The following is a 13061-nucleotide window of genomic DNA, read 5'->3' as shown; positions in this document are numbered from 1 at the left end:
TGAAATTGTACAAAACAGATCCACGTTTACATTTTTAACACCACAGTTTACTAGTTTAATCTCTTACACATAAGGGTTTGGAATACCAGGGGCTTTAGGCTCTAGGTCTTTGCAGTAGGGCTTAATTGATTATCATTGGCCAACATACACTATTGGGGAGTTTGGGGTGAGGTGGTGCGGCGGCATCCTCACCTAACTAACTGCATCCAGCATGTCACTGAATGCAATCAGATCCTTACAGCAATGCTCCAAAATCTAGTAGAAAGCCTCCCATGAACAGTAGAGACAGTTCCTCCAAAAAAGCAGGATTTTTAAAAAATAAATTGGATTTCAGAAGAAACAATGATTGACCAACACTTTTCTCCCTATTGTCTATAGTGTAAGTAAATTGACTAACATATTGACATTGCAATAGCATTATATTTCATGTTCTACATACACACACACACACACACAGCAGCAGCATCTAGGCTATTTGTTGTAACTGATAAGAGCAACAACACAGAGTGGCAGTAAGAATTAACGTCAAACCTTACCTCATGTCTCTCTTAACCTGAACTCACCCTGGAGGACTTGCGTAATAAGCTGTTTGCCATTTACCATTCATTAGATCCATAATCCTTACTGGTCCTTTAATAAGCACATTTTATAAAAACAGTAGGGGTGTGACGAGATCTTGTTATGAGAGCTCGTCTCGCAAGATTAAAATGTGACAATATTTCTCGCCAAGCTTAAACCTGTCTCGCGGTAAAAACAGTTAGATAGTGTGGACTTTTTAAGAGATATCTGGCAACACAGTAGTGATAGCAGCGAGTGTGGTGGCTGAGCAGTGAGAGCAGCTCTCAGCAGAAGAGGAAAATTTGGGCATTTGCATAGAAGATGCTTCGGCTACTTTTAAGTTGTATGTCTGGCTGCATTTTGGCTCCAGTGGAAACAACAAACGGTACCAGAGTGACCAACAAGACACAAACCATATATGAATACTGTAAGTAAATCATGTGACGCGTGACTGTTTCATGGGCAGTTGTACTAATCCCTTAGCTCTGTACTGTATTTAAAAAAAAAATTGTTCTGTCTCTGTTTGCACTTCAAGCATAGTTTTAATATGACTGGTTATGGTTATGCATAGTTAAATTTCAAGATATTTAGGAGAAAAAAACACAAACCTTAGTCTTAATATGACTGGTTGTGGTTTTCACTTTTTATTTGTATTTTTTATTCTTATTTCTATTTATTATAAAAACAATGTGTGAGAGAAACCAGTCTGTTAAGTTTGCGTTGTATTATATGATGTTGTCAATCAAACCTCTAGTTTTCAAGCCATTTTTCATTTTTGATGTTTTCTTAAAATTTGTATTTTTAAATCTCGTCTCATTCTCGTGAACCCAGTATCATGTCTCGTCTCGTCTCGTAATATTAGTGTCTCATCACACTCCTAAAAAATTGATTTTAAATTTACGTAAGTTAATGAAAATGCATTGATCAGATTACTGACAAACTGTAATGTTCTGCTGTCATTTGATAGAAAATTGCATGTAAATACACTCGCTCTTAAATGACTGCTTTTACTAACTGGCTGAAGTCATAATATACTGCATTTATGAAAAGAGTGCCCATTAACACTGTAATAGCATTTATTTTATCAAAAACAAAAAAGAAAGAAAGCCATGGTGGTGTCTGGTGGTTAATAAATTCATCACATCATAAATTGGTTGTTTTGCAGTTTTTAAACAGCCATGTAGTAATGTAATGTATGTCTGTGTTTTTCATGACCCCCTTACCTCTCTGTACTTTCCCCACTTTCTCTTTTTTCTTCTGACCTTTACTGTTTGTATTATATATGCCCCATATACGAATCAGGCAGATCTTTACTAACCTTACAGGGATCCTTTTCTTTCTACTGCTGCAGTAATATAAAATCAACCTGCCCCACAACTGTAGGTGGAGCCCAGGAGCAGGAAAACAATATATTTATCCCAGTTCTCAAACTGCTGCACTGCTTTAAGTATTATCTTGTAAGTAGGGCTGGGTGAAACTTCAAAAATATACTTGTAAAATTAATACAATATACAAGTTTGATTACGGTTTATTGTATTGTCTTTTCAAAAATAGTAACAAACACTAGATTTAGAGTTACCAAACAACTTAAAAAAAACTAATGTTTATTTGACATTCATTGTAAGGGGGTCAAAAATGTGCAAGCACAATAGAAGTTATATAAATTCAGAAATAAAACATATAGAATATAACAATAAAAGATTATTTTATCTTCTTTTTAATAGAAACCATTAATTCTTTTTTAAAAGCAGTTCTTATGTTTAAAAATATTTTAGTTTAAGAAAAAGGCAAAATCTAAAAAAATCACTTTCACATAAAAGAATTGAGAAAATATGCTGAGATTCCCTCTGCCAGCTTCTATATGTAAAGATGTGCAATGTTAAATATCTAATTTTGAAAATTGCATTAAAACATTAATCTAATTATTTCTCCAATCACAAGTTAGACGTTTTACACAGGTTTGAGATTCAAAAAATTTAATTTATGTTGCAATTCTTGAATGTTGAAATTGTATGTGTACGTTCCTGTAATACATTATTAATATAATAATGTATGTTGCACACTATTTTAATTAAATTACTAATAAATTACTATTTACTTTAAGTGAAAATTGTTAATTCCTAACATTTTCTTGTGCACCTATTTAAACACTGTAAACAAAAACTGTATGTTGTGCTAATTCCTTTTGACTGAGGATCAATACAGCCCATTAGCTGCTGCGTTACACTCAGTTCCCGCACTGCTGAGAGTAACAAAGAAGAGGAACAGGAACACAGTGAGCTTTAATGCAGTGCTGTGGTTAAGACATCACTCTATATGTGCATTTAATGCTTATTCAAGTGTTTAAATGTAGTTGTGTCTGCTGCAGCTAGTTGTTCTCACTGGCTATCGCAGTTTAATGGAGGAACAGTGTATAGTACAGATATCATACAAAATATTCTACACAGAGAGGATCATACTGAGAGGATTCACTGTATTTCAGTAATGTAGACCGGTGCAGATGTTCACTGTATTGTAAAGTGTAATAATGTTATTGAGTCATTCTTCAAAAATATTATCTTATCTTTTTAGAACATTTGGACATAGAATATGTTATTACTCATTGATGGATGAACATAAATAACAGCTTCATTATTGTTTTTTTTGCGTTTGTCTCTCTCTCCTCAGAAACCAGTACCTCTCTTTCCTACCGATCCTCCTCCTCTCCTCCTCTGGTGCCATCTTGCCGCCTGTCTGAATACTGGAAAAGACAAAAGAACCCTAAAATCCTCCCTGAAGAGGCTTCCAACGGAGGATACATCACAGTATCCTACCCAGGAAATGTTTTAAAGATTTTGGAGTGACATCACTGTGACCACGCCCACAAAGTACCTGAGCACTTTGTTTTTTTAATTAAATTAATTATTTATTAATGCATTTCTTTTTTAAATTGTTGAATTGTGTATGCGTAGGAATAATACAACTTTAAATAAAAAATAAATTAATAATTAATTAATATGATAAAGAAATAAATAACACAAGGCTTCCAATTTTATTTGTTTGGCAAAAAATTTACAAAATGTTAGAAATGTTTAATTGTCTCTGCATTGAATAGGAGTTTTAACTTTTTTAACATTTAACACAATTAAAAGGATGGCCGTATGTATCTGTGTTGGTTGTTTGCAGCAGCTGTGATTGGCTGGGTAGTATTTGGGTGAGCTGAAAGCGGGCTTTGTGATTGGCTCAGTTCATTAGTAATCAACATCATATCTGAAAGGACCTGGCTGTCTCATTTCCCTGATAACTACAGATCCTATTTTCCATTCCTCCTCATTCTTCTCATTCTCTCTTTTTCCTTTGTTTCCCCTTTTGGTGCTGTCCAGTTTGATCCTCTCTGTGTTGTAATAGTTAATAGCTAATAGTTAATAGTTTTAGTATGTGTGATACTGTATGTTTTTAATATCTGATATACAATTAAAGCTCTTATGCCTTTTTATTGCATATTTACATGATTCCACATATTTTAACACATTATTATAAATTAAGATTTTAACTGTTTTTTTTTTCTTTTTTTGTGCATTTATCTAAATATTTTCGGTACCAAAGAGATGTAAGACCAGTGACTATGAGTAATTTGAATATATTTTTTTTATCACATTAATGAGCAATAAGTAATTCTACTCACTGCACACTTAATCACATTATATAGACACTTGGTTCTTCATGCAGGTCTGCTGGTGTGTTCACAGACTTACCGGGTGGCCTGTAGCCTAAAATGAACTGGGAAGCAGCACAATGCTTTAAATAAACCCAATCAGGACACGTTTCACACTCACCGTGGTCTGTGGCCAGTCACCCTTACATGCTCCCCCTCAGGCAGTCCGCATCATCCTCCTCTGACATGCTTTCTTATGTAATCCACTTGTTTCCTTGAGTGAAATCATTACTTTTGAATGAGGACAGGGGCATTTGAAAGGCTAGTACTGCTCGAGACACACCGTCTGTCTTTACTCTGTCTCGCTTTATCCCTCTCTCTCTTTCTCTCTCTCTCTGTCTCGTTCTTTTCTCTGTCTGCCTCTCACCCACTTTCCTCTCCCCCATTCCCCCATGATATTACTGCCCGGAAAGCCAGAGGCACCTGGCCAGCACTTATCCCATTTATTCTCCTGCTTCTGTTGCTTCCTGATGCTCTGCACTCAGACCACAGTGGCCTTTAAAACAACTGGCCCTATCACAGTTCTAGATCCATGTGCAGAAAATATTCTAATATATATAAGCAGGAAGATACACTGATCCAGCATAACATAAAATAATACCACCCAATTGTTTCTACACTCTCTCACCATCATTTTTTTTATCACCACTGAGCATATAGGAGCAGTTTGTAGTTCTATAATTACAGACTGTAGTCTCCTTTTTATACCCTAGTGAAAAAAAAAGTTGATTAAATTATACTAAACATTATTATTCTATAGTGCACTAAAGTCTACTTGTAGCCACATTATTAATCAGTATATTTAAAGAGTGCTAAAAAATGTATTGTACTTATCTATTGAACTATTTTGAATATATTTAAGTAACATTTAAACATACTACTTTATAGATGTAACCCCATATTTTAAATATGCTTACAGTAAAATGATAATACATTTAATGACTATTACAACTGTATCACTATTATACACCAGGTATATTAGAAATGTACTAAGAGTTGATGTTAAATATATGGGATCTATTTACATTAGAGTAGAAATATGCTTCTTGTTCTTGTCTTTTGTCAGTAGCACTCTTCTAGCATACTTCGTTGGTTATAAAGAAAATATATTAATATGATGTACTAGAATTTTTAATTTTTATTTGACATTTAAATGTGTTATTTAATACTCCATCCTATAATGTACTAACATTTATATTTTTCTCTTTATAATTACAGAGCATTGAAATACATTTTAACTGTATATATATTTAAAATTTACCAACGTAGTAATTAATTTACTTTCTAAAAAGTTACATGATACATTGTACTTAAATTGAACTACTGTAACAGTATTTTTGACACATTTTGTTTAAAAGTATATTTGGATTGTTTTAAGTACAATGAAGTGTATATATATATATATATATATATATATATATATATATATATATATATATATATATATATATATATAAATATATATATATATATATATATATTATTTATATATATATTATGATAAAAAAAAATCTATATTTATAATTTAAAAAAAAAAAATATATATATATATATATATATATATACACACACATCTTAGAAAGATGCTGGAGAGTGGAGGTGGGCTATTAAACAAAGATTTTACTAGTCAATTTTTCACCTGAACAGTCACCAGTCAGAAGAAAACACCACAGTGGGCACCACAAATATTCAAATGGGTCTTTATTGCGTACATCTTCCATGTACGTTTACAGATCATACATACATATATACATTATTTCCCATGTATAATTAATTTAATAGACTCTCTATCAACAACGTTTGATAATTTACTGTATTTCACACATTGTACATATTAAGCCACACATTTAATTCATCACCCGGTCATGTTAAGAACACAAGACATAAGACACCTGTACAGAACGCCCATTTAGTTTTAAGGTCTCTGTTGTTTTTCGAACACTACGAGTTGATGGCTAATGGTTCAGTACAGAAGCTCACAATGGACGGAACACACTGGATGATGAAAGACTGCAGCACAGTGCTTACGTGTTACAGATGGGCAAGGCTTCACGGTAGGCCAATACCTGCATTTGAACCCATACAAACACATTCACATTCACACAGAATGAATGCACACAGGACCGAAGACTGGAGACTACACTATCGAGCGTACTGGTTTTGAGGAACAAACCATTGTGGCGGCGTTTGTGCTGCGTCACATGGTGGGGAATGCACTGGGGTTTGGATCATGCTCTGTCAACTGGCAGCACATTCATAATAATGCAGTTAACTAGATATACAGTATACTGTGGGTTGTGTTGCACTATTGCTTACATCATACTGCTTGGGAGGAGGTGTTTGAGACTTACAGTATGTGCTGTAAAAACTAGATGTTGAGAAGGTTAATGAGTGAAGTTGAGGCTTATAATACACACTGGTTGACTGTAGAGTAGGGTTGCACTATACATAATTTTACCATGTGCCGTTATTACATTGCAGGGCATGCAATGTCACATAAGGCAAATTAATTTATACACATCATTCTGCAACTCTCTCTGTTCATTGTTCACACCACAATTAAGCAATAATACTCTCAAGGTCCGTGCTATAATGTGTAATATTGGCACTGCTGTGCTGCGGTCGTAGGCATGAGTCCAATATTACACATTATAGCACAACCCTCAGGTATTATTATACAACAGTTCTATTATCGCTGTGTATTGAAAGATTTTTTGTTAAAAATGATGAGAAAATCCAACCTTTTGATTATAAACACTCCGCTAGTTAAAATAGGTTCTGAACTAACTGTGATGAAATATTGTTTATTTTGCTTCAATTTCTGATTCACAGAGTGCATTATTAATATCATGACATGTTGGATCCCAATCTAGAGAAATCTGGTGAACATTTCTGTATTTCTTTTTATAATACTGCAAGTACAGATGTCTTGATACAACCAGTGGATCAAGATCCATGCTGATCCAGGCATATCATTATAGATCGGGTATTAGACGTTTTAATCCAAGTCTAGTTTCAAGTCTTTTAACCATTCAGGATGTCATTACGAGCAGTACTGAGGAGAGTTCTCAGAAGGTAAACTAAAGAGTTAAGTTACAGTCTGCAAGTAGAGGCTAATGCTAATACTAATATGCTCATATACGCTCATATATACAGCTCTGGAAAAATTAAGAGACCACTTCAGATTCTGAATCAGTTTTTCTGATTTAGCTATTTATAGCTATATGTTTGAGTTAAATGAACATCGTTGTTTTATTCTATAAACTACAGACAACATTTCTTCCAAATTCATTTAGAGCATTTATTTGTAGAAAACGAGAAATGGCTGAAATCACAAAAAATACCTCAAATAATGCAAAGAAAACAAGTTCATATTCATAAAGTTTTAAGAGTTTAGAAATTAATATTTGGTGGAATAACCCTGGTTTTTAATCACAGTTTTCATGCATCTTGGCATGTTCTACTCCACCAGTCTTACACACTGCTTTTGGATAACTTTATGCCTTTACTCCTGGTGCAAAAAATTCAAGCCGTTCAGCTTGGTTTGATGGCTTTTGATCATCCATCTTCCTCTTAATTATATTACAGAGGTTTTCAATTTTCAAATTGGTTAAATAGAAGAAACTCATCATTTGTAAGTGGTCTCTTTTATTTTTTTTAACTTTTACTAAATCTAAATGGATTTGACTTAGAATTATATTAATCGTTAGCACATATTATGCACACTGTGTGGCTGTACTATTCATAGAAAAATTTATTGGATTGGTTTTGACTGTTCCTCAGCATTTTAGAGATTTGGATTAATATTGCAGAACAACAAAGTATTTAGATATATTTTTTCTGATATTGTGCAGCCCTACTATAGAGCAATCAGGAAGCGTAAATTGACTTTTAACTGATGTACTGTCCTCTGGAAAACTGACTGTAAGCAATGGCCAGACATGAATGTGCTCATTTTGGTCCTATACTCGGATATCTTTGTATGATAGGGCATTTTGAGTTGATGGAATACATGGGGGCCCAGCTATAAACATCCAGAGAAGAGAAACAGGGTGTATTGCCTTGCACATATTTAAAAACACACAGTCCTTCCAGAGTACCATCCTGGAAGACTCAGTACATTCAGTACATTCATATACTGTACTTTTTCTTCAGTCCGTTCATCGAGCACAGCCAATGATGTTGCTATATTAGGTATCGAAGCTCCTAGACTCTACCTTTCAATCCACAGGATTCTACAGTCATCTAAAGATAAACAACACGATCAATACTATTCCCTATACCTACATCATCTGTAGAGGCTAGCTAGCTAATTGCATTCGGTAATGAGATCTTGATAACAATATGACAATATGATATAAGACTATGTAAGGCACCATTTAAGGGTGTGTATACAAGTACAACCAGACAAATACAACTGTCATGTGTGCAATTCTCCTTTTTTGTGTTTGAACAATATACATATATATTCATATTTTTTTCAAATGATTTCTTTATGATAAAACATGCATTATTGCTCACCATACTGAACTATGAACCTGCAAATGCAAATCTAGCTATTAATACAGTATAGTTTAAATATGTAACTCTATAATAATTCTTTGTCCCTCCCTTTATTCCTCATACTAGCTTTAGACTTCTGAAGTACTGGACTTGTATATTATATTCCATGCCCTGAATCTACCAGCTGAATTGCACAAAAGATGGCACAAAAATGAAACATATATAAAATGTATACAGTTGTACAGCATTGCACATGGTAGGCCAAAGCACAAATACTTATCTCTATTATAATAAAACATGTCCTGTACAGCCAACATCATGAAATGTGTATGGAAGTGAAGTTTAATAAAAAAAAATCATGTTTAACGTGTTTATCATTGCACAACCCTTGTTTAAACAATTGCACATCAATAAAAGACAAATGGAAGAACATTTGCTGTGCAAATTTCTCAATAAGCAACATTTGTGCGATGTAGACTGCACAAAATGAAATCTTGGCAAGTAAAATCATCTCAAATCTGACTTTTTTGACGAAAGATACATTTTCACTCATTTTAAATCACTTTTTTTCTGGTACAACTGGCTTAAGCAGCATTATGTAGCATTATTACCTTAAAGTAACAGCTTCAAACTCATGTTGATATTTCACTGAGCATCCCTGCAAAAGAGAGAGGGTACTTCTGACTCTCTCTGCACTATATAACTTTGGTGAAACAGGCAACTTATTTCATTCGATAACTATGTGACAAAACTTAATTAGTTTAGTATATTACTTTATCATCAGTTGAGGTGAAATTTAAATTTTGTGTGTATTATAAGAAAAGTATTTATCTGATCTATTTTTGAAGAACTCTTTATTATAGTAATTACTGATATTATAAGCAGTTGATATAAATATCCATTATACTAAATCATTTTTTTAGGTAAAAATATTGGTCATATTGGCCCATATTTACTCAAACTTTTATTCTACTATTTTAAGGTTTTAGCAATCTGCATTTTAGAGGCAGGAATATAAAATAAATAAATAAATCTGCCTGGTGCTGCTTACATATTCTGTCACAGTAAAATTCTTATATTTTCAACTAATATACACTCTAAACTAACTATTACTGATAAGAAAACTCTTGTGTAAATTGATTTGAAGTCTGTACATTAAAAAAAAAAAAAAAAAACAGATACTGGGAAAAAAGACATGATAATTTCCTTGAAGATTTACAAATTTTGGAAGCATTTAAATCTCAAATTATGACATTTTTTGAGCAGACAAAAAATAATAGCATGTGGCTGTCTTCTAACAACTGTGTTCTAACAAGTGAAAGGGGAACTGACAAAAACGAAAAAAAAAAAAAAATAAAACACACCAAAACAGGCTGGGGTTCAAAGGGTTAAAGCGAAAAATCCAATTTGAGTTACTTTAGCTTGCTAATGTGAACATAGCCAAAATGGCTAGCATCAGACAAAATGCTACAAGGAGTTTCTCTGTGAAAACGTAAACATCTTACATAGTTTTGTACCATATGATAAGATTAAGATACATGTATCAGCTAAATCCGAGATGTTTTCTCGCCAAGATATCATTTTTCACAGTGTCAAACGAGAGCCCCCTTTAAAGGCACGTTATAAAGATCGCTTTGTGTATCGATGGTCAGTCTCTACAGACATTCTAGTCATTGCTAGCCAGGCTAACATCAGAGCCCACAGTCCACTTTAAAAGTCCTGTCCAACTAACTCTTCCTGCACTCTCTGGTTCACACTGATGCTGAAGTTTTTTTGGCTGCTTGCAGGCGCAGGGGTATACTTATGTGATGAGTTCTGAAAAATTGAAAGTGACACCAGGCTCCCCGGGACAAAAACATTAATGCTGGCTTCATCCAAAATCAGCCGGGAAACGGGGACCCAGGGGGATACGAACACAAGAACACCTGCCTACTTTCTCCAAAGTGGGTCAGTCGCTAGCTGGTGGAAGCTATGCTGCATCACTGTTGGCTAATCCCATTTAGCGGTGGTTAAATATATGCATCTTTTCAGAGTGTTTTAACGGCAGATTTCGACGAGTTCGGGAGCAGCGCAGCAGTGAGTACCTGTGGCCTTTTCAAGATGTGCTTTGTTAATGTACGTCTGTGGGCTCAGATCTGAAGTCGTGCTCACTTATAAAAACTGCAAAGCATCTCTAGAAGCCTGTATTACGCTTTGTGCTCATGCAGTTGACAAAAATGCATAATTGTACTAAATAACTGTACTAAATACAGCAGATTATGTTCTTGGAAATGCAGTTGTATAATATGATAATCATATTTGGTAAAATAAACAAAAGCAAACAAAAGATGGATGGAGGGAAAATGAGGTTAAATCAAGAGGGGGGGATAATTTATCCAATAATTTATTAAGTAGTCTTTTAGAGTCACATTTTCTACTGATGTGATTTGAATCTAATGTGCAAAATATATAATGAATGTGAGGCGTACATTGGCACAGTCATAGACAAACATTAACTGCACACACACATCCTCTCATACAATAATAATTCCTCTTATACACAGAAAACTTAACAATCATCATCTTGCACACCTGCATTTTCTACACTGTAAAAATTGTAAATTCAGGCCAACTTAAAATAAAAAAATTCCCGATAAAAAAAATCCTACATTTTACTTTTGCATCTCAGTTTGGACAACAATACATATTAACATATAAGTCTCAAAAACATAAAAAAACATATAAATGCTTAACTGCAGGTCAGAACATCCCCTGTGACCCATGATGTCTGTAGGCGGTGAAGCCTCTGACAGTGGAATACAGAGCACTTGCTGGGATTTGATCTTTGTCTGATCTAAAACATGATGAGCAGCACTTAGACTGTAGGGCCACCCTAGACCTGTGAAATGCTCTCCATTATGATAATACACAGTTCTAAAATATATCATTATGGTTTTTTTTCTTGGTACCTCAACTGTCTAACTGCATGCTTTTCAAGAGAGAGGAGATCATGAGTTCAAGTCCCATGAAAACCACATCCCTCCATAGTTAAGAGCCTGAAATAGAAAGGCTTGATTTTGAGACTCAACTTAATATTTATGGTTGACCAAACAGTGAGTTAGGAGAATCTTTAAGCTTTAAGCTAGCAAGTTGAGTTAATGCAAATATGCTCTGTATCTTAAGAGAGGTAAAACTTTTACATCTGGACTGTAGTTGAAAAAACAGGAGTACCAGTGAGTTTTTTTGGCTCTTCGTCTCTTTACATGACATGACATTTCCACTCACTGTTGTGTTTACATAGATCTCCATGAAAACGCCCGCCCAAGGTGTAATTATGGTGCGTGGCAATGGACAAACAGTGTTTTTTTTTTAAACACTAGGTGAGAACCCCCATAAGAAAATTACCCAGGACCCCCTGAGAAATTAATCCCATCAGGATAGGGCTTTAGCTGGCCTGAATTTACATGTTTACCAGTGCATTTGAAAACATTAGAACAATGATATATAAACATTTTTTTTATTTTATCAAAAATAGGCCACAAATGAAAGAAACAAATTAAGAAAATGAAAAAAAAAATGAGAAAACAAAATCCTTTACAGGGGAAAAAATATGCATCTTGATGCATCCTCTAGGAAGAGCTCAACGTGTAAGTGAGTGAAATGCATGGCTTTCTGTAGCTAGTATTGCTTTTCTCACACAAAGTCCCATTGTGTCTGGTTTGTTAACACCATGTGGCAGTGGTGTGATCCATTATCAGTGCTGATATCAGTGGGTGAATCATGGTTACTGGTGTTGATGGGGAGGAAAATAAGTGAACATTTCCTCTCTGACACTTACTGAACAACAGCAATGCACTAAACTGACATCACATTACATTACATCAGCTCAGTTCTTCCCAACAGTCAGATTATACTGAGAGTTAGATTGCGTTGATGTGATATTTATGTTTTATTAATGCGCAAATGATGTATGCACTTAAGTCAAGTCAATTTAATCCATTACTTATTACTTTCAGGGTATTTAAACACTGATGGAGGGGCATCTTATGACTTTATTGGATGGTATGCTGCATCGTTTTTGTTGTTTTTTTCACTTGATCAAATTAGGATATTAAATATGTCCAATCTTGCATTTGTCTTGTACACTGACATGCCAAAAGTCATTAGATAGGAGTATGTAAATTGATAATGGGACAGTTTAGAAATTCTACAACGTGTTATAAGGTAAGTTGTGAGGTGTTATCTTGTAAGTGAAGTTAAAAAAAATGTATCAACCAGGCCTGATAGTGGGTGGCTAAGCATTACCACCCACAGTGGACAGCAGTGC

Source organism: Astyanax mexicanus, chromosome 2, assembly GCF_023375975.1.
Source record: "Astyanax mexicanus isolate ESR-SI-001 chromosome 2, AstMex3_surface, whole genome shotgun sequence".
NCBI lineage: Eukaryota > Metazoa > Chordata > Actinopteri > Characiformes > Acestrorhamphidae > Astyanax > Astyanax mexicanus.
The sequence above is the reverse complement of the archived record's forward strand: the minus strand, read 5'-3'. Positions refer to the sequence as shown.